Below are 22,964 nucleotides of genomic sequence, written 5' to 3'. Positions count from 1 at the left end.
AATGGCGGGAGCCATGTTTGTTTTTTGGTTTTTACAGTGGTGAAACAAGACTTGTGGTTTGAACACAACCGTCTGTGTTCTACTTGATTGTGTTACATTTGGAACGCTGATTAAATTTGAATCGAGGCGTATAGCGATATTTTGTCTCGTTACTTTTCTCTTGCCTGGAATTCTTAAGGACTATTTCGATTTCCGTAAACAGGAAAGATCACAATAAATATTACTACGCAATGTAAGATTCAGTTAATTTAATGTGTTTTTGTTTTTATTTTAGGAATAAATTAAATAAAACAATATTGTAGGTAAATAGAATACTATGTTAGTGTGATTGTGTTCTTAAATTTATCCCACTCGTGTCAGAAAGGCTTACAAGGCTCGGCAAGCCTCGCCATGTAAACCTTTCTTCACTCGTGGGATATATATATATAAAATTTAAGTACACAATCACACTAACATAGTATTCTCTATATTAAGAAAGTAATAAAAAACACTCATGAGTTATTACATTCTTGTCGTCTCTTGGTGTTATACTAATAGTTTTAATTTTTCAGCCTACAACAATCAGGTTCCCTAGTAGAGAAAGAAAAGCTACGGTAAACATCTTTCAAAATATTTCTCATCTTCTGATAAATTGGATACAGAAGAAGTGAAACTAATTAAACAAAACTGATTTTAAAAATTAAATATCTTCTTTTTTATATATTTAATATCATACATACAATGTAAACATGTATATGATAATACATCATAGTGATTGTACAAAGCAATAAAGTTCAGACATGTTATACAAGATATGCTAATATATATTTTTTTAGAGAGAAAAGAAAAGAACAACAGAGGAATAGTTATAAAAAATGATGAGTTGTATAAAGTCGGAAGACAGCATACTGGACTTGTGTGTTTTGTTGTATATTCACAATGATCTTGTCAGATTGAAAAATAAAAAAATAAAAATAAACAAAACTTTTTTAGAAAGATAAACTAACATTAGAGTGAACTGTATATATTAAGTGGACAAACCATAATGAGAATTTAATCCGATTCCATTTTTGTTCAAAGATTTGTAATGTGCCATTACTGAGGGCTATTTCTTTCTCAATTTGGATTTTTAGTTTAAGACTATGGACAAAACAATTAAAATTTGGTACTTGTTTTTTGTACTTCATTTTTAAGATAAAATATTTCATCGATATATTGCTAGTAGATGAAAGCTTGATTTTCATTTTGTAATATCAATTTAATATCTAAATATGTGTAAGCTGAACTAATTATAATAATATCAGATGGGACTTAAATTTTGGAAAAAATGTATTGGTAATGAAGAATTAAGTGTAAAAAAGTACATAAAAGAAAAATTTGATGGAAATGAAAACTGCATAATTTTTATTAAGTTTAAATATAGCTAAAATGCTAACAATTTTTTTTGTTTGCAAAGAAAGAGATCATCATTCATTTATTTTCAACAGAAAAAAGGCCAACAGAAAACACAAGTTCATTGTGTCTGCAGAAAGCCAAATGATGGAAGGTAAAGTCCTGTTTTAATATTGACATTAATTACAACGATCAAATGTAATTATCACAAGGAATTATTCTAACCATACTGTGATGTCAACTATTTTGATACTGAATTGTTTGAAGCATTTTAAGGATAAAAATCTCAAATATTGGCTACATTCATCATTGATTGATATTGAGTTCTGGTCTAAATGATGAACTATTTCAAACCATTTATTTTCATATAATCCTTTTTAGGCTTTACTGGTGTTGTGACAGGTGTGATAATTGGTATCACCCAGTCTGTGTGGGAAGGAAGAAGGAAGAGAAGAGATATATTTTTCTGTCCATACTGTATGGTATGATTGAGTGTTATGAAATGATTATTCCAAAACATGACTCGCAAGCAATCAAATACTTGTCTGATATTCTTTTCATTTAAACACCATTGAATGCCTAATGGCTTAGTGTTACCAATGCATCACTGTGATTTACCTTCAAGTACCTGTTCTGTTTTAACTTCAAGCAGAGTCTGAAAACTTTGAATTACAATTGCCTTTGAGGATGGGAATATTGATATTAAGGTCAATTAATAACGCTAGCTGTTGTGTTTACAGGATACTGATGTGGATGATGCTACCTTAGAAGATGTAGGGGAAAGAGGGTCTAATGATGAACATAGCAGAAGTATTAATTTTGCATACATTGTAACTTGATTGTTAACAATCGTCATTATTTTCTATTGTTTACCCTAATTCCAGAATCATTTGACATGTCGTACATCGAGCGTGATGTGCTTTATGTTTTGTTTCTACAGTTTCTGCGTGAAGATTTAATTGTTGTTTATTTTAAGAATTGTTTGTTTTTGTTAAAATTTCGGAAATGCTTTCTCGTTTCGTATAGCTTGTGGCATCACGGTATAGCCCCGCCCCTTGGAAGCCATGTTTTTCAAACAAACGTAACCATTTTCGAACTCATCCAAGATATCATTGAGACAATCTTCTGACCATATTTCATGAAGATTGGACAATAAATGTGGCCTCTAGAGTGTTAACAAGGTAAATGTTGACGCCGGACGCCGCACAACAGACAAAAGGCGATCACAAAAGCTCACCATGAGCATGTTGTGCTCAGGTGAGCTAAAAAGGTAGGTTGATTGTCAAAAAAAAAATAATCACAGTAAACAAGACTATATAATTATGACGCCTACCGGCTCCACCATTGTGAGAATTAAAAACAAGAGCACCGCCTTGCAGACCGCTCATCTATTTTCTTTTCAAAGGTGAAGGGACTCTCATTTTCAATCACAAAGGAGGGAGGGGTGGATTGAAGAGGGGAGTATAGTGTGGGGGCGTGGACATTTATTACATTATCTTTCAAAAATGCGGAAAAAAAAAATAATTTGGGTGCGATGGTTGGACAGTATTTCAAACATAATATAATAAAAATAAATATTTGTGTTGCTGGCCATTTGTGAGATGATCTTTAAAAAAAAAAAAATTAATGGGGGGGGGGAGGGAATTCTTGGGTGCGATGGTTGAACGTTATTTCAAACATAAATAATAAAAATAAATATTTGTGTTTTTTAACCGTTTCAAAAAAAAAATGTGGGGGGGTGGGGTGGGGGGGGGAGGTATAGTATAGTGTCAGGGTGTGGTGGTCATTTGTGAGATGATCTTATAAAATAAAAAAAAACAAGATGTGTTTGTGAAACACAATGTCCCCCTATATGATGTTTGACCTTGAAGGATGATCTTGACCTTGTGAAGGATGACCTTGACCTTTCACCACTCAAAATGTGCAGCTCCATGAGATACACATGCATGCCAAATATCAAGTTGCTATCTTCAATATTGCAAAAGTATTCATAAAATAAGTGATTTGGGCCACATATATTTGACCTCTGACCTTGAAGGATGACCTTGACCTTTCACCACTCAAAATGTGCAGCTCCATGAGATACACATGCATGCCAAATATCAAGTTGCTATCTTAAATATTGCAAAAGTATTCATAAAATGAGCGATTTTGGCCACATATTTGACCTCTGACCTTGAAGGATGACCTTGACCTTGAACTGTCACCACTCAAAATGTGCAGCTTCATGAGATACACATGCATGCCAAATATGAAGTTGCTATCTTCAATATAACAAAAGTTATTGCAAAATGTTAAAGTTGGCGCAAACAGACCAACAGACAGACCAACAGACAGGGCAAAAACAATATGTACCCCACTACTATAGTGGGGGACATAAAAATAGAAGGGGGGGATTCGGGGGTGGGTGGGGGGGTATAGTATAGTGTGAGGGGGTGGTGGTCATTTGTGAGATGATCTTAAAAAAATAAAAAAAATAAAAAAATAAAAAATCGGGGGAGGGGGGGGTTAGGGGGGAAGGACATGGGGGATGGTTTGGGTGGAGTCTATTGCGATGTGTCAGGTAAGAGTAGTTTTGTCAAAGTATCAATCAAATCTAATCATAAATAAAGAAGTTATGGCATTTTTAGCAAAATTTAATAATTTGACCTCGAGAGTCAAGGTCATTCAAAGGTCAAGGTAAAATTCAACTTGCCAGGTACAGTCAGTAACCTCATGATAGCATGAAAGTTTTTGAAGTTTGAAAGCAATAGCCTTGATACTTTAGAAGTAAAGTGGATCGAAACACAAAATTTAACCATATATTCAAAGTTACTAAGTCAAAAAAGGGCCATAATTCCGTAAAAATGACAACCAGAGTTATGCAACTTGTCCTTTTACTGTACCCTTATGATAGTTTGCGAGTGCTCCAAGTATGAAAGCAATATCTATGACAGTTTAGGGGTAAAGTGGACCAAAACACAAAACTTAATAATTTTTTCAATTTTCTAAGTATAAAGGGCCCATAATTCCGTCCAAATGCCAGTCAGAGTTACATAACTTTGCCTGCCCAGTCCCCTTATGATAGTTAATAAGTGTTGCAAGTATGAAAGCAATTGCTTTGATACTGTAGGAATAAAGTTGACCTAAACACAAAACTTAACGAAATTTTCAATTTTCTAAGTATAAAAAGGGCACATAATTCTGTCAAAATGCACGCCAGAGTTATCTAACTTTGCCTGCCCAGTCCCCTCATGATAGTAAGTAAGTGTACCAAGTTTGAATGCAATAGCATTGATACTTTCTGAGAAAAGTGGACCTAAACGCAAAACTTAACCGGACACCAACGCCGACACCGACGCCAAGGTGATGACAATAGCTCATAATTTTTTTTCAAAAAATAGATGAGCTAAAAATATATATTTGTTGCCATAGCAACCAGAACTTTTGACGTAGGAAGAAAATAAAATGACATGCATAATTTTCATATTGCCATCTATCCATGTTTCAAGTTTCATGAAAAAATATGAAGAACTTTTAAAGTTATCACAGGATCAAGAAAAGTGTGACAGACAGACTCACAGGCAGACAGTTGCACGGAGACAAACCATAAGTCCCCTCCAGTGAAACCGGTAGGGGACATTAATATTGAAGCTTTTATCAAGAATATTGCACATAAAAGTAAATAATATTGCTTTAGATTCTAAGGAGTCAGTTGTTTTATGTATTATAAATTCCAATTAAGTTAGTAATTTCAAATTAATTTGAGTAACAGTTTCTAAAGTGAATTACCCAAAATTAACCTGTGAGACTGAAACTGGATGTTTTACATTATGAATGAAATGTGTAGTTATTAACAAAAGCAACTAATACAATTTGCTCTTCTGTGAGTAGAAAATGAATTGCTTTTGGGATTTAAAATATGGTATTTAAGCAGTCTTCGAATTAGCCTATAAGCCCGAAGCCCGAGTCGATTCTTGGGCCGGTCGGTCGATCCTAAATGCTAATAAAATAGCCCGATCGGTCGATTAAATATTTGAGCGTCATATCAATAACCTGATGTATACGCGTTTTTAAGAAGCACGTTTAAATTTGCTATTTAAATGCCTAAAATGACGTTTTAAAGCATGCGGCCGCCATTTTTCTAAACTGTCGTGTAAGCATCCGGGTATGTTGCTATTTAAAGTAATGATGCAATTGACGCCCAACCAAGATGAGGTTATTCAAACTGAACATGTGTAGATCACGTTCCGGGATGTTCGCGCATCGGGCACTTCGTAATGTTTTAAAATAATGACCAATCTAGAAGCGTATTTAATTTGAGAAGCGTTTTCCGAAAATGTATTTATAATTCATGAAAAATGGACAAGTAATTTTTTCAATAAAAATTAAAGAGTCTGTAAGGGATATTGTACGCATTGGGTTAAAACAAATTGATACTTATTACAGGTAGGTTTCCATGTGTTTTAATCAATTATTTTTGCGCATTAGAATAAGTTTTTTTAATGTATTATTAATAATTGTAGTACTTTCGTTTATTCTGTAATCTCGTTCTGCTACGTGACCTATTTTGCTACTTATAATCTGTTTACAAATATACAATACTTTTCACGGTTGACACATGCTTATCAAAACATCGGGAGTAAATTAAAGAAGCAGACATTGTCACTTGTAGATTGGGCAATTAACACACCCAGTGGCCTTTTGTTCTGAAGTCACATGCCGACAATTCAGAAATTCACCGGCGATTGTCCTAGTAATAATACGATAATAATCTGTTATTTTAATAGGCTGATGTATTTTTGAAGTTTTTCGGATATTTTTTAAACATGATAATAATTCGCTTTAAAATAAAACAAAACACCGGTCAAACTGATTAATGGAATCATTGAATGAGAACATGTGTAATAATAAAGTTACAATAAACAGCATAATTATCTGGTGCATTTTGTATAAAATGCATTTCAAAAGGAAACATTATACCCTTTATTACTGTAATCACATGCATCTGTTTTTACTAATGGAAGTAGATTTTCTGATTGTTAATAACTATTTTGGTGTTCCTGGCCAAAAAAGTCATAAGATTTAAATTGACCTCCTCGGGCTATTGAACATGTCTTCGGGCTATTCAAAATTCCATCGTATTAGCCCGAAGGGCTATTTGGCTAAAATATTTAGCGTGAAGACTGTATTTAAGGTTCATATATGTTCATGGCTATAAGGATTGCAATCAATAGTATGTACTTGATAGAATACAATGGTCAGGTCTATACCTAAATAACCCTATGGGAAAATTGTGAGATCTTGTGCATCTGCTTTGAAGTGTATATATCATGCAAATTGTTAAGAATTAGTTTTGGATTCACAAAGAATCAAGTATATATGCATCTCTGAATTGATTAGCTGATGGATTGGTGACAAAAAAAGTTCAGCTGATTTTTTATTTTTGCACTCTCATGCCTGAGATCATAAACTTAGAAAAAACAAAATATTCTCAAGGGGTACAAATGTCTCTCCGAGGGACAAAAAGTGACCTTAACTCAGAATCTTGAAAATTCACAGTTACAGGAAGTGAAATAACTAAAACTGATAAACATGTAGAATCTGAAAATAAAAATTAAAATCAAGCGATTATGAATATACAGTCAAAAAGGTCCCAGTTCAGGGATTTTTCAGCATTGTCTGCGCTTATGGAAAACAGAGGCGTACCCAAAGCAAACGGACCCGATCCCAAACCGAAATTTAAAAAAGAATTCCCAATTCCAAAAAAATAAATATTTATTTTAATTTTTTTTTTTTTTTTTTTTTTAGAAAGAAGTGTCTTTTGATCTATGATTATTAGATTATTAATGTTCCAAATCGTCCAGATAATGTGTATCATACCAACTAGCACTTCTGTGGTTGAGCTAGGATTCAGCACCATGAACCTGCTGTGCTCCCCATTACGCAGCACATTCACACAAACCAAACTTATTCATCTAATGCTTACCTGCATTGAAGGTCTAGACCTGAATGACAAAACATTGGAGGAGCTGTGTGATGCTTTCAAAAACAGAGAAAAATTATGCTGTAACATGTGTGACTAACCAGTGTTTGGTTTGGTAAAAAATATCTGCTATAAGTTTTTGACTGTGCAGTTCTTATTTCAGAGTGTAACGGTAACTGAAAAACAAAATTGCAGTACTTTTATTAAAAGTTGAACATGCCCAATATTGCATGTGTTTATATAAAGAAGACAAAATAACAAATGAAAACAAATTTATTTGTTAAACCACTGACTTATTTAGGCATGATAAATTCACAATGTTTTCCCAAAATGAGCCGTTTCATCGAAGCAAAAATTCCCAAAATGGACAATTTTGTCGATAAAAAATTCCCAACTTGGTCAGACTCCTTTTCCCAAAATAGGCAGAAAATCCCCTGCAGTTGCTTTTGAAAAGCGGTGCATTACCACATCAAGATTTGAAATCACCACCTCTTCATCAAAACATACAAACCGAATTTATAAATACAAATGGAGGATCAAGTAGTTCAAATAATCAAATAGTCACCCTGGAAGACAATCTAGACGAGTATGAATATCCTAGTGACTCTGATATTACCTTAGACTACGATGATGACGTAAGAGACCCTGATGGGAAGAACCCGCATTATTTAGAAAAACCCTGTGGTATTGGGACGGAGCGGAAAATGGTTGGGAGGGGCGGTCAACCGCAAGTAGTCCCATGGACCCACACGGAAGGCGGGCAAATATGCCAGTATTGGAGGAGTCGGTAAGTCGCGAGAAGGCCCAACTCATAGCCCAAATTTCAGCTCTTGAGGTCTACTTAAATGCCTACTGGCTTCGGCCGAAGCATCTGCTGTTTTTCCAATCCACCTTCCCAATCAGAAGTCCTTTCCCTTGTTTTTTTGTTTTTAAAAAATGTAGGAGAGTTAGTCCCTCGGTGCTCTCCTTTCCTGCTTTACACTTTGACATGTTTAAACACTTTTATTTTTTATTAAAAACGTTTGAAAATCGTAACAAAATATGTTGACAAATGTTTTCAACACTTTCTGATGGCGTATACACAGTTTGCTGACATGTGGCATCTATCAACCAATGGAAGTGCACAATTCAACACAGTGTGCCAGCGGTAGCCAAGCAACGATTATTTTCCACCTACATTTCGACTCAGCAGACCAGTGTTTAGAATTCGCAATACGATTCCGTCGCTTTGTTTTTTTATAATTAAATCTCCCACTCATATAATTTTTAATGCACCAATTATATTATGTATGCGCCCGAATGGCCAACTGATACTTTTCCAGTAGCTGAACCACTAGAATGGCCTGAAGCATGGGATAGTCACTTCAATATGAATCGAACCCTTGCTATGGCGGGTTTGACAGAAATAAGACTGGCAGCAGCTGCTAACCTGACTCCTGGTGACAAATCCTACCAAGTCAAAATGATTGGGAGGAGTAGCAGTATTTTGCGATCCTCCATCATATCCTTCTCTGGAAGAAGTTACCCGGTTGAAATCCCAGGGGGTGATATCTGCAGTTGGAATTCATCCACGTCGGGCATCTTCCTTTAGCGAAGATGATTGGAAAGTCTTTGAGAAGATATCTTAAATCACAGTCTTCAGGGAGGTCGGTATTGACCATACAGAAGATCCAACACATTGGGCACAACAACACGTTGTGTAAGATAAGGCTTTGGGATTCCTAAGATCTGATCAGGTGCTGGTTTTACATAACAGAAGAGCCCAAGATAGAGAAGGAGAAGATATGTCACTGATCCTTTATCATCTCAAAGAAGTGATTTCCAGAGAGCAGAAAATCCATGTACACTGTTTTACAGGCAGTGTACTGGCTGTTGAAATGTGGATCAAAGAGTTCCCCTATGTACACTTTGGGCTGACTAAGGTAGCTAAGAGTGAGGCAAAGAGGCAGGCGGTTTGTTGCATTCCCAACGACAAGATTCTGCTAGAAACGGACTCACCATACCTTCCATCCAGGGGCCAATATAGCTGCCCATGTCATCTGGGAGGTGTGGCAGCCGGAGTCGGTGGGATACGTGGGATGGCCTCGACTGACGTCTTAAAGTTGGCTAACACCAATGCAAGACGTTTATATAATGCTTAGGTTATGTCCTTCTTTTCCAGTTCAGATCAGTTTCTGAGAAATTTCAGTCTGATTTAACATTAAATCTGTCCAGATTAAGACAGGATGGGAAACACAATTGTTTTGAGATCACTTCAGATGTGAGTAATTTCAGTCTGAGTTAACATTTCTTCTGTCCAGATTAAGACAGGATTCACAAAGATGAAAAGATGACTAATTCATTCTAAGGCTGGAAAGTAAATTTCAAGAACATCAACGAATCCTTTAAGACAAAGAGGGAGAGAGTGTAGTGGAAAGTAGATTTCCACTAATTGTTGGTGCGTTGTAACCTCATTGTTGGATTGGCTCGGACTTTATCCTCATATTGAATGTATTCTGGGTAGTCAAGCTGCTATCCTCGTAGAGATCAGACGTATCTTACTAAAGAAGACTAATTTGTGTCGTTATCTATGGTAAGGGCCCATTGTATTGAAGAGTTAGGCTAGGAGAATACGTTAGTCATATTACTTGGAATCAACTATAAAGTAATCATTGTTAGTAAAATCGAATTAGATTCAACAAAAAAACAATTTGATTCCAAGATGTAATATATTTTAAACACAAAATGCAACACAAAAAGCAAAAAAACATTTTTTACAAATATTAAGTGTGCAGATTCATGACGTCATTAATAACACGTCAAACGACAAGTTCAGGGACTACCCTACGGGCGACTAGAGCGATTTCGCTCTTAAACCCGAGATTTCGTCCTACGAGCCCAGAAAATCGAAGATAAAGTCGCCCAATTTTTTTAGTATTACAAGAGGGCCATTATGGCCATGAATCGCTCACCTGACTAACCAAATACAATCCCAACCCAGATTTCATCAAGATAAATATTCTGACCAAATTTCATAAAGATTAGATGAAAACTCTGACCTCTATTGTCTACACAAGGTTTTTCTATTATTTGACCTAGTGACCTAGTTATTGACCCCAGGTGACCCAAATACAATCCCAACCCAGATTTCATCAAGATAAACATTCTGGCCAAATTTTATAAAGATTGGATGAAAACTGTGACCTCTACTGTCTACACAAGGTTTTTCTATTATTTGACCTAGTTTTTGACCTAGTGACCTAGTTTTTGACCCCAGATGACCCAAATACAATCCCAACCCAGATTTCATCAAGATAAACATTCTGACCAAATTTCATAAAGATTGGATGAAAACTGCGACGTTTATTGTCTACACAAGGTTTTTCTATTATTTGACCTATTATGTGACCTAGTTTTTGACCTAGTGACCTAGTTTTTGACCCCAGATGACCCAAATACAATCCCAAACCAGATTTTATCAAGATATACATTCTGACCAAATTTCATAAAGATTGGATGAAAACTGTGACCTCTACTGTCTACACAAACAAATTGTTGACGGACACACGCACGCATGCACACACCAACACACGCACATACGGACACCGGACATCACACAGTCACATTAGCTGACCATGTCACTTCGTGACAGGTGAGCTAAAAATGCATAGCTATGTCCTTGCTGCATGTGCCTCTGTTCCCAGGGTCCGAGTTCAGACACACATGAAAATAACAACGTTGACCATGTGGAGGTAGTCAAAAAGAATGTGAGGAGAGAATTATGAAGGTGTTAAAAAAACAGGGTGTAAAGGAATATTGCTCAGAACGAGCTGGCAGGTTTCTTTGTCCATCTGGCTGTGGAAAAAAGTGTGATAAGAGAAAAGATACAAACTGTAAGTTATTGACGGAAGAAGACAGAGCAAAGATATTTGAAAAGTTTTGAAAGCACATGTCTAGGGCAGAGAAAATATATTATTATTTTTTTGCCACATTTATATAGCGCCCTTTTCATACTCGAGATGTGCGTTCAAAGGCGCTTTACAGTTTTTCCCATGCAATGGTATTACTGGTATATAACAATGTTGAGCAATGTGTCTATCGCCTGATATAAAGGATTTTTGGTTGAAGAGTTTTGCTCTTTGAAATGTGTATGGAGTTTCATTGTTTCACTATCATGCCACATATAATGGAAAATAACTGCATTACATAACAATTAGTTAAAGTATTATTATATTTCAGCAAATGGACCAGCATGGTCTTGAACAAGGAGTTCTGCAAATTGCAAGAACGTATCTGAGAGAAGTTCTGGTGTATCCTGATGAATTGTGATGAGGCAAAAGCAAACAGACATGCTGCCTATAGACAGTTTGTTATATAGCAGCATGGCAGGCTAGGGACAGGTGTAAGGCGAGTTGTCCCTTGCTGCTGTGTGTGGAGAATCTGCGACAAATTTACTGATCCATTAGGTCAGTATGCAGCTTTTAATGCAGGAAGAATAATTGTTGTGCTTTTTTGATTTGGCTTTTTGAAGTAGCTTTTTTGATTTGGCTTTTTTAAGTATATGAATACCACATTATTGTGTCCATACTCAAGATTGTGGATGTAGAGACAGGCCTAGATGTAGAGCCTAGTCGTAAAAATGGATGGACTTCCCCACCGTCCACACACCGATTCCACAGGCGATTGTCTAGTGGATTTCTGATCCATAACAAACCCCCATTTTACTATTTTGGGTCACCGTGAACTTTAGTCTCATTTATAAGACGCGCAAAGAATTTAGAGATACTTTTTATATGGGCTAAATTCTTTGGAACGTCTCATCGTTGAAGGACCTTTTTTGTGGTGGAAACCAGAAAGTTTAAATTTTCATCAATTTGCGTAAAATTGCAAAATAACATTACCAACTCATTCAGTTTTAATTCAGAAGTTCATTTTTACATCAAATATCGTCGATTCGAAGTTAGAAAGGCATAAATTCTTCAGTTAAACTTCTGCTTAAATCGCAAAACAATCACTGACCTGTAGCCATGTCATGAAACTGATTTAAATATGAACCAATCAGAAGAAGGCATTACGGTGTAACGTGTACGCGTAATTTTATTTAACATAAGCTTTTAACACCGACTTTTACCTAAATAGATCTAGTATGCTAATCTTTGTCGATTTAATAAGCATATGTTCAAAACAGATATGGTGCAGTTTCTATTCACTGTTCTAAGTTTCAGGAAGTGTTTATGCATGTCTTTTTCGCCCCTCTGTCTGTGTTGTTTTATGTACTTACATTCTACGTTACAAAGGACGGTATACTGTACGATCTGTATCAATATTATTTATGTACAGTATAAAAATAAAAGATGTACTTTATTTCAGAACTTTTTAATTGTCAATTTAGAAAAAAACAATGCTAAATTAATCCAGAAAAGTATAACATCGGTTTACTATGTAACGCGCTGCACCACAACAGACGAACACAAACTGTATTTTACGCTGTTTATTCTTCCACTTTAAACCAGATGCTTAACATCGAGGTTGTGTTATCGATTAATATCTACACAGCGAGCGAATCGAGATATTGAAAAATTGAATAGTGGTTGGATTTAAATTGCTCAGGCGTGCAAAATTCAAAGTGTCATTACATAATTTTTACGGAACATTATCGAGAAATGAATTATCTACACAGGTATGTAAATATTATTGCAATCCGTTGTTATTAAGTGTCTTATATCGGGGCTTGAATGTTGCGCACAAAATCCTTGCGCAACAATATAGACGAAGAACAAAAAATTCCCACCACATAATTGGTCTTTCACCCTTTGTACGCTCCAAATATTACCCATATAAAAAGTAGCTTAATATTTAAGAGCGTCAAAAATTTGGACTACGTGAACTTGACCTTTGACCTAGTGACCTCAAAATCGATAGGGGTCATCTAGGAGTCATGATCAAGGTACCTATGAAGTTTCATGATCCTAGGCGTACGCTCCTTGAGTTATCATCCAGAAACCATTTTCCTATTTCGGGTCACCGTGACCTTGACCTTTGACCTAGTGACCTCAAAATCAATAGGGGTCATCTGCAAGTCATGATCAATGTACCTATGAAGTTTCATGATGGTAGCCATTATCGTTCTTGAGTTTTTATCAGGAAACCATTTTAGTATTTCAGGTCACCGTGACCTTGACCTTTGATATAGTGACCTGAATATCAATAGGGGTCAACTGCGAGTCATGATCAATCTACCTATCAAGTTTCATGATCCTAGGCATAAGCGTTCTTGAGTTATCATCCGGAAACCATTTTACTATTTCGGGTCACTGTGACCTTGACCTTTGACCTAGTGACCTGAAAATCAATAGGGGTCATCTGCGAGTCATGATCAATGTACCTATGAAGTTTCATGATTCTAGGCAAAAGCGTTCCTGAGTAATCATCCGGAAACCATTTTACTATTTCGGGTCACTGTGACCTTGACCTTTGACCGAGTGACCTGAAAACAATAGGGGTCATGTGCCAGCCATTATCAATCTACCTACAAAGTTTCATGATCCTAGGCATAAGCGTTCTTAAATTATCATCCGGAAACCATTTTACTATTTCAGGGTTCGCCAAAACCGTCGGTCCGCCGGTCCTGACAGGCAAATTTTTTTCGGGACCGACAAGTGATTTAAGATAATCGGTCCGACTGACCGACACAATCGGATGAAAAATGGTTTCAAAAAGATCACTCAAAGTGTATAATGTACTAATGGATTAAAAGAAGGTAAATGCGTTTTGTTCAACTTCTGTCAAAATCCTTTTTTTGTTACCTTCATTTTTTTTTGATGTTTAAGGTTGGATTAGAATTGACTATCACATGCGAGTTCAAAATCAACGGTCTTTGTTTAAAAAGCAAACGGGTGCGTCCGCCATTTTGTTTGTTCCATTTAATTTCCCCACAACAAAAACCGCATGAAAACTTGTTTCAACAGGCATTTGTTAGCATTTCTGTTAAATAGTTTCATTATTATATTGTTCTACGAAGGATATATTTTAATTGACATACCAACAATTTCTGAAATCACCCAATGTACTATATTTCGGATAATTTAAAATTCGGACATGTTTCAATTTGTTGTTCAGAGATTGTAACATTATGTTTTGTGTTATTTCAGACAACAAGAATGGATGGTGATAATTATCATGGGCCTTTCTATCAGGTAATATGTGTGAAAGACATTAATTTAGTTGAACCTGGAAATCAACCACCTCAGCTTAGAGAAAATATTTTAACAATAGGTGTTGTTTTAGAACTTGGGAAATTGGCTAATAAACAGAAATTGAAGTCATCCAAGGTAGTGTGAATGGGTGTGTGCAATTTAGTCAAATTTGATTGGATGTCACCCTAACTTTTCAACAACACAGATTTGTAGAGCTGTGGAGGCTAAAAACAGTTTGACATGCCTTTGGTTTATATGTGGTTTATTATTAATATAATAATTGTTTCATTATATCGACTTTGGACATGTTCTTATTGTATTCTAATTTGATCAAAACCAATTAACACCTAAAAGGTACTCTCTTTTGTTGTGTTTTGCTGTTATAGTTTAGTCGGACAGTGGGACTGACAGAAACTGATTCGGACTGACAAAATTTCAAGTCTCTCAGTCCAAATGACTGACAGATTTTTCAAGTTTTGGCGAACCCTGCTATTTGGGGTCACTGTGACCTTGACCTTTGACCTAGTGACCTTAAATCAATAGGGGTCATCTGCGAGTCATGATCAATCTACCTATCAAGTTTCATGATCCTAGGCCTATGTGTTCTTGAGTTATCATCCGGAAACCATTTTACTATTTCGGATCACTGTGACCTTGACCTTTGACCTAGTGACCTTAAAATTAATAGGGGTCATCTGCAAGTCATGATCAATCTACCTATTAAGTTTCATGATCCTAGGCCTAAGCGTTCTTGAGTTATCATCCGGAAACCATTTTACTATTTTGGGTCACCGTGACCTTGACCTTTGACCTAGTGACCTCAAAATCAATAGGGGTCATCTGCGAGTCATGATCAATGTTCCTATGAAGTTTCATGATCCTAGGCCCAAGCGTTCTTGAGTTATCATCCAGAAACCACCTGGTGGAAGGACCTACCGACCGACAGACCGACATGTGCAAAGCAATATACCCCCTCTTCTTCGAAGGGGGGCATAACTATGAAGTTTCATGATCGTAGCCATTATCGTTCTTGAGTTATCATCCGGAAACCATTTTACTATTTCAGGTCACCGTGACCTTGACCTTTGATATAGTGACCTGAATATCAATAGGGGTCGTCTGCGAGTCATGATCAATCTACCTATCAAGTTTCATGATCCTAGGCAAAAGCGTTCTTGAGTTGTCATCCGGAAACCATTTTACTATTTCGGGTCACCGTGACCTTGACCTTTGACCTAGTGACCTGAAAATCAATAGGGGTCATCTGCGAGTCATAATCAATGTACCTATGAAGTTTTATGATCATAGGCATAAGCGTTCCTGAGTTATCATCCGGAAACCATTTTACTATTTCGGGTCACTGTGATCTTGACCTTTGACCTAGTGACCTGAAAATTAATAGGGGTCATCTGCGAGTCATGATCAATTTACCTATAAAGTTTCATGATCCTAGGCCCAAGTGTTCTTGAGTAATCATCCGGAAACCATTTTACTATTTCAGGTCACTGTGACCTTGACCTTTGACCTTGAGTTATCATCCGGAAACCATTTTACTATTTTGGGTCATCGTGACCTTGACCTTTGACCTAGTGACCTCAAAATCAATAGGGGTCATCTGCGAGTCATGATCAATGTACCTATGAAGTTTCATGATCCTAGGCCCAAGCGTTCTTGAGTTATCATCCGGAAACCACCTGGTGGAAGGACCGACTGACCGACATGTGCAAAGCGCATAATAAATCAAACCATGTTTGTCTGTTTCTATTTTCCAATGATAATCTTGCTTGATGTATTTTTCTTCATGAGTAGAATAAACTCCAAATTACAAACACTCATTCTGTTACATTCAATACATAAATTTCTCATTACAATTTGTTAATTGTACCTAAAACATTTTATCCATCATTGAATGATACTCGCTTTTCATTAATCCATACTAAGTTTATGATGTCTGTCGTTTTAATTTGATTGTTATTTGTCATTTTTGCTGAGCATCGTAATTTTTTTAAATCATCCGCCATCTTGAAATTTTTGCGACATGTGTGCAACGCAGCCTAAACATAACCAATTGTTGAGCCTAATGTCATTCGGTGAAAACTTGAGGCGCTCAGTTTACATTTGGAATAATTCTCAGAATCTATCAATGCAGCAGTGTACAACTAACTTGAGAAATCAACAAAAATGATTTTGTTTATTTTCGGAAATATCATAATCCGGCAACCTCAAAATAATGTGGTTGTGAAAACTGCAAGTGGGTTACAATATTTGAAAGCAAATGTTACCAGAAAGTAAGCCTGATGATCTAGCATTCTAACGTCGGCCTATTTAAATTTTCGTCCATAATGTATGATGGGCTTTCACCATGTCTGAGCTAGATTCTGTGTGGCATGCAATGTTGGAAAAAAGAAAGAACTGGATTCAAAAGAAACGGCTTGAATATATTTGGACTGCAATGTTGTTCTCTGCATCCAAGACTATTTTGAATTATTTCCAACTCATTCAAACAAACAAAATATTTATAAGCAATATCTTGACTTAAAACTTACATAGTAAAAACTAAAAAAGCAAAACTATTTGTGCAAAAAAGAACTGAGAAATATTATGGTACTCAAAACTGAGATAGTTTTAAACAAGTGTTTACAGAGATAAATATTTGAATTCAAAGATGAAAATCAATGTTTGTTGTAATGAACTTAATGTGCATATCTTCTAGGACTTAACCATTTATATTAGACTTTCCAGTACATCATGTGCAGTAATTTAACTCTGCACTTGCTATTTTAAAAATATAATTATTTGCAATTTTATTGGCAAATTACAAGACAAAATTATCAACCAATTATATTCCCTGAAAAATTTCCAAAAGATTAAGAAACTAGAGATAAACCCTGCTCTCAGAAATTGATAAGAAAAAAAAAATGAAAACTATAAAAGCTTTAAGAACCTTGAAATAAGGTATAACATTAAAATATTTGGCAAAATCTTGTAAGTTATCGTGGCAATTAAGTTGCACACATAAATGTACCTTAAACAATTATATATCACGTTAAACTTGCCAACACATAAACATTCTTTCCAAACCATTCAAATCAATTTTGTAAGGACTTCGTGATACAAAATCTGAAAAATTATTCACTAGAATCAATCAATATAAATTTTGTCTATATATATATTCATGAACATAGCATACACAGTATTTTAAATACATTTGTCACATTCAATAAAAAAAAATGGACATGGTCTTAACTAACAGTCATGTGGAAATAGGCACATTTTATGTCCCTTTCTTCAAGGATACAAAAATGACCAAACCCTGAAATTCATTTCAAAATTAATGTTCCTTTCTCCAAAGTAACACCAATGTTAATGGACAGTATTTTGCAATGTGACAGTAACACTAACAAAGTGGCAGGAGTTGTGATGTGGGGACAGGGCTGATATCTACTCTGACTGTAAGGATTTCAACTTCAACACTATATTTACACAGGCAAAATCAATCACACAGTGTAAGTATAAAACAAGAAACCGTCAGACACGGGTGATGCTCCCCAAAGGTTTTTTGTCACAATATTGCACTATATATTCAAATAAAAGGAAACATCTTGAGGGGCATTACTTTGGACAAAATATGCGCATCTCCTCAAGGTAGTTAAGCTTCCCATAAAGCTTCATTGAATTCTAGTCAGTAGTTGGAGAGAAATAGCCCGGACAAGAAATGCACTATATGAACAGTTTATAGAAAATTTCAAAGGGCCATAACTCTGTGAAAAATCCTCCGACCATAACCAGCTGATAATATGCACATCTCCTGTTGGTAGTGAAGCTTCCCATAAAGTTTCATTGAATTCCCGTGATAAGTTGCTGAGAAATAGCTCGGACAAGAATTGCACTACAATTGTATATGTACAATGGCAAATTTCAAAGGGCCATAACTCTGTGAAAAATCATCCGACCATAACCGGCGGATAATATGTACATCTCCTGTTGGTAGTGAAGCTTCCCATAAAGTTTTCTTGAATTCCTGTAATAAGTTGCTGAGAAATAGCCCGGACAAGAATTCCACTATATGTACAATGGAAAATTTCAAAGGGCTATAACTCTGGGAAAAATCATCCGACCATTACTGGCTGATAATATGCACATCTCCTCTTGGTAGTGAAGCTTCCCATAAAGTTTAATTAAATTCCGGTCATTAGTTGCTGAGAAATAGCCCGAACAAGAATTGCACTATATGTACAGTTAATGGAAATTTCAAAAGGCATTAACTCTGTGAAAAATCATCCGACCAGAACCGGCTGATAATATGCACATCTCCTCTTGGTAGTGACGCTTCCCATAAAGTTTAATTGAATTCCGGTCATTAGTTACTAAGAAATAACCCGGACAAAAATTGTGCACGGACGGACTGACAGACAGACACACGGACAGACGTTGCGGCGACTATGCTCCCCCAAAATTCTTTTTTAGGGGAGCATAAAAAGTAACTAATCATGTTATTGTGAATTTTTATTGGTTTGTAACCTTGATCTGTGTTGATCAATACTATCTGGTAGGCGCTCATTGAATAAAGAACGAGTCACGCCGTCAACATGTCGTTGTAATGTTTTGTTAACCATCACGGTGTCATAAAGTGAAAAATAGGCCCTCTACAGATCCCTGAAGTACCCCGTATTTTGTAAAAAGAAGTACAAAGGTATCATCAAACAAAACAGACCATGGAAGGCATCAGCAGGTATTTATGAGTGAAATCTTGAAAGGACGAGTGAATTTCCCAAAATCTGTTATCTTATAGGACGAATACAAAAATCTTATGTCTAAACATGGATTTTTCATGGTAATAAATACCGTATTTATTCAGAATGTTTTAATTGTTAATTTCATACAGCAGGTGGGCATTATTATGCCAGACTGTGCCCGAGTAAATATTGGTTTTGGGGTGTAAACTATGCTGGTGGAATATGACAGTGAACCAGTCAGACTACAGCCACCGTATTATTGATATTTGAGATCATTATGTAACAATAAGGGACAAAATTGTCACAAAACCAGGTTTTAATTTTTTTTTAAGGGTGATAAATGGAGACAATTCAAAATGTGCATTGTTACTGATTGTTCCTAGTTACCCCCTTGTGTAAAATTCAATCTATTTTTAGTCATGGCAACCTTAATTTAACAGTCTGATAATGGGAGACAATTCAAAATGTGCATTGTTACTGATTGTTCCTAGTTACCCCCCTTGTGTCAAATTCAATCTATTTTCTCAAGTGTGACTTTCACCTTGGAGATATCGACGTAATTCTTTCCCATGACACACCGTCCAATGATTGTGAACAAATGTACTGAGTAATTGCGAGCTACTTCAATTACTCTCCTGGATGGCTTTGAGGCCCATCCTGTGATGACAATTTCTGGACACAAGTCGGCTAGTAGTATCCGAAGCTATGCCCAAACTAACGCAGATCAGAAGAAAAGGATGACATGCACCCTAGGAGAAGCCATATCTGGTAAATAGTTTTAGTTCAAACTTTTCTTAATAATTTATGACAAGAGATGTGTTCGTCAGAAACACAATGCCACCTATTGCGCCGCTTTGAAAAAAAATATAAAAAATTGTTTGACCTTTGACCTTGAAGGATGACCTTGACATTGAACTTCCACCATTCAAAGTGTGCAGCTTCATGAGAACGCCACTTTGAATTTTTTACAATTTTGTTTTACCTTTGACCTTGAATTTTGACCTTGACCTTGAACTTCCACCACTCACAATGTGCAGCTTCATCAGAACGCCGGTTTGAATTTTTTTTTTTTTTTTTTACCTTTGACCTTGAAGTATTACCTTGAACTTCCCCCACTCAAAAAGTGCAGCTCAGTGAGATGCACATGCATGCCAAATATTAAATTGCTATCTTCAATATTGAAAAAGTTATGGCCAATGTTAGTTTGTGGACGGACAGACGCCATATATTTGACATTTGACCTTAAAAGATGACCTTGACCTTCACCTTTCACCACTCAAAATGTTCAGCTCCATGAGATACACATGCATGCCAAATATCAAGTTGCTATCTCCAATAGTGAAAAATGTATGGCCAATGTTTAAGTCTTTGGACGGACGGACAGACGCCATATATTAGATATTTGACCTTGAAGGATGACCTTGACCATCACCTTTCACCACTCAAAATGTGCAGCTCCGTGAGATGCACATGCATGCCAAATATCAAGTTTCTATCTTCAATAATGCAAATGTTATGGCCAACGTTAAAGTTTTTTTCGGGACGGACAGACTGACATACACACATACTGACATACACACATACTGACATACACACATACTGACATACACACATACTGACATACTGACTGACGGACAGTTCAACTGCTATATGCCACCCTACCGGGCGCATAAAAAGTTATGGCCAATGTTTAAGTTTTCGGACAGACACATGCCATATATTTAATATTTGACCTTGATGGATGACCTTCACCTTTAACCACTCAAAATGTTTAGCTCCATGAGATACACATGCATGCCAAATATCAAGTTGCTATCTTAAATAGTGAAAAATTTATGGCCAATGTTAAAGTTTTTGGACAGATGGACAGACGCCATATATTTGACATTTGACCTTGAAGGATGACCTTCACCTTCACCTTTCACCACTCAAAATGTGCAGCTCCGTGAAATGCACATGCATGCCAAATATCAAGTTGCTATATTCAATATTGAACAAGTTATGGCCAATGTTAAAGTTTTTGGACGGACAAACGCCATATATTTGACATTTGACCTTAAAGGATGACCTTGACCTTCACATTTTACCACTCAAAATGTTCAGCTCCATGAGATACACATGCATGCAAAATATCAAGTTGCTATCTTCAATAGTGAAAAATTTATGGCCAATGTTAAAGTTTTTGGACAGATGGACAGACGCCATATATTTGACATTTGACCTTGAAGGATGACCTTCACCTTCACCTTTCACCACTCAAAATGTGCAGCTCCCTGAGATGCACATGCATGCCAAATATCAAGTTTCTATCTTCAATAATGCAAGTTATGGCCGACGTTAAAGTTTTTTTCCAGAGTGACGGACAGACTGACATACACACATACTGACATACACACATACTGAAATACTGACTGACGGACAGTTCAACTGCTATATGCCACCCTACCGGGGGCATAGAAAGTAATAGTCTGATTCAGATAAAAAGAAACAATATTAAACTAAATATGGTTCACCATTTGCAATTTTTAACAAGATGTGTTTGAGAAACACAATGTCCCCGTATATGATGTTGACCTCGTAGGATGACCTTGACCTTGACCCTTCACCACTCAAAATGTGCAGCTCCTTGAGATACACATGCATTTCAAATATAAAATTGCTAGCTTCAATATTGCAGAAGTGACATTACATGCGCAATTTTGACCCATATACTTGACCTTGAAGGATGACCTTGACCTTGACCTTTCACCACTCAAAATGTGCAGCTACATGAGATACACATGCATGCCAAATATCAAGTTGCTATCTTCTATATTGCAAAAGTATTCATAAAATAAGCGATTTGGGCCACATATATTTGACCTCTGACCTTAAAGGATGACCTTGACCTTGACCTTTCACCACTCAAAATGTGCAGCTCCATGAGATACACATGCATGCCAAATATCAAGTTGCTATCTTCAATATCGCAAAAGTATTCATAAAAAAGGCGATTTTGGCCACATATATTTGACCTCTGACCTTGAAGGATGACCTTGACCTTGACCTTTCACCACTCAAAATGTGCAGCTCCATGAGATACACATGCATGCCAAATATCAAGTTGCTATCTTGAATATTGAAATACTGGCGCAAACAGACAGACAGACAGACCAACAGACAGGGCAAAAACAATATGTCCCCCACTACTATAGTGGGGGACATAAAAAAATTCATAGTTAAGTAGGACGGATTAACAACACTCACAACAGACTGGACCAATTTCTTTTTAAATCAAATGACTCATAACCTTCAATTTTTCTGTTCAAATGCAAAACAATCTGACAAGTGATATTACAACTTAAATAAGAATACTCAAAACCTCTTCAAAATTAATAAATGATGCAAATATCTTTATTTGTACATTTAAATTAAATCAAAACAAATACTCATGGCTAAAGGGCGACAATTCAACCTGTATTAGTCACAAGATTTGTCTCTCTTACAAGTGATTATTCACTGGTAAATTGATAAGATCTTATACAGTGTATCAAATGTTAAATGTCATTCTTAATTTCTGTATTTGTTTATCAGGAAAGGCTGGCCAGTTAGATTGTGCAGGCAATACACTTGTTCCATCTGAACATAACACTACAGAACCATGCAGTAGCATCAGTGATAATGATACAGATGTTGGTAATGCAGACTTCCTGGAATTAACAGCGTCACAGGAGAATT

The sequence above is a fragment of the Dreissena polymorpha genome, chromosome 3, assembly GCF_020536995.1.
Source record: "Dreissena polymorpha isolate Duluth1 chromosome 3, UMN_Dpol_1.0, whole genome shotgun sequence".
Classification (NCBI taxonomy): Eukaryota; Metazoa; Mollusca; class Bivalvia; order Myida; family Dreissenidae; genus Dreissena; species Dreissena polymorpha.
This window is presented reverse-complemented; position numbering follows the sequence as displayed.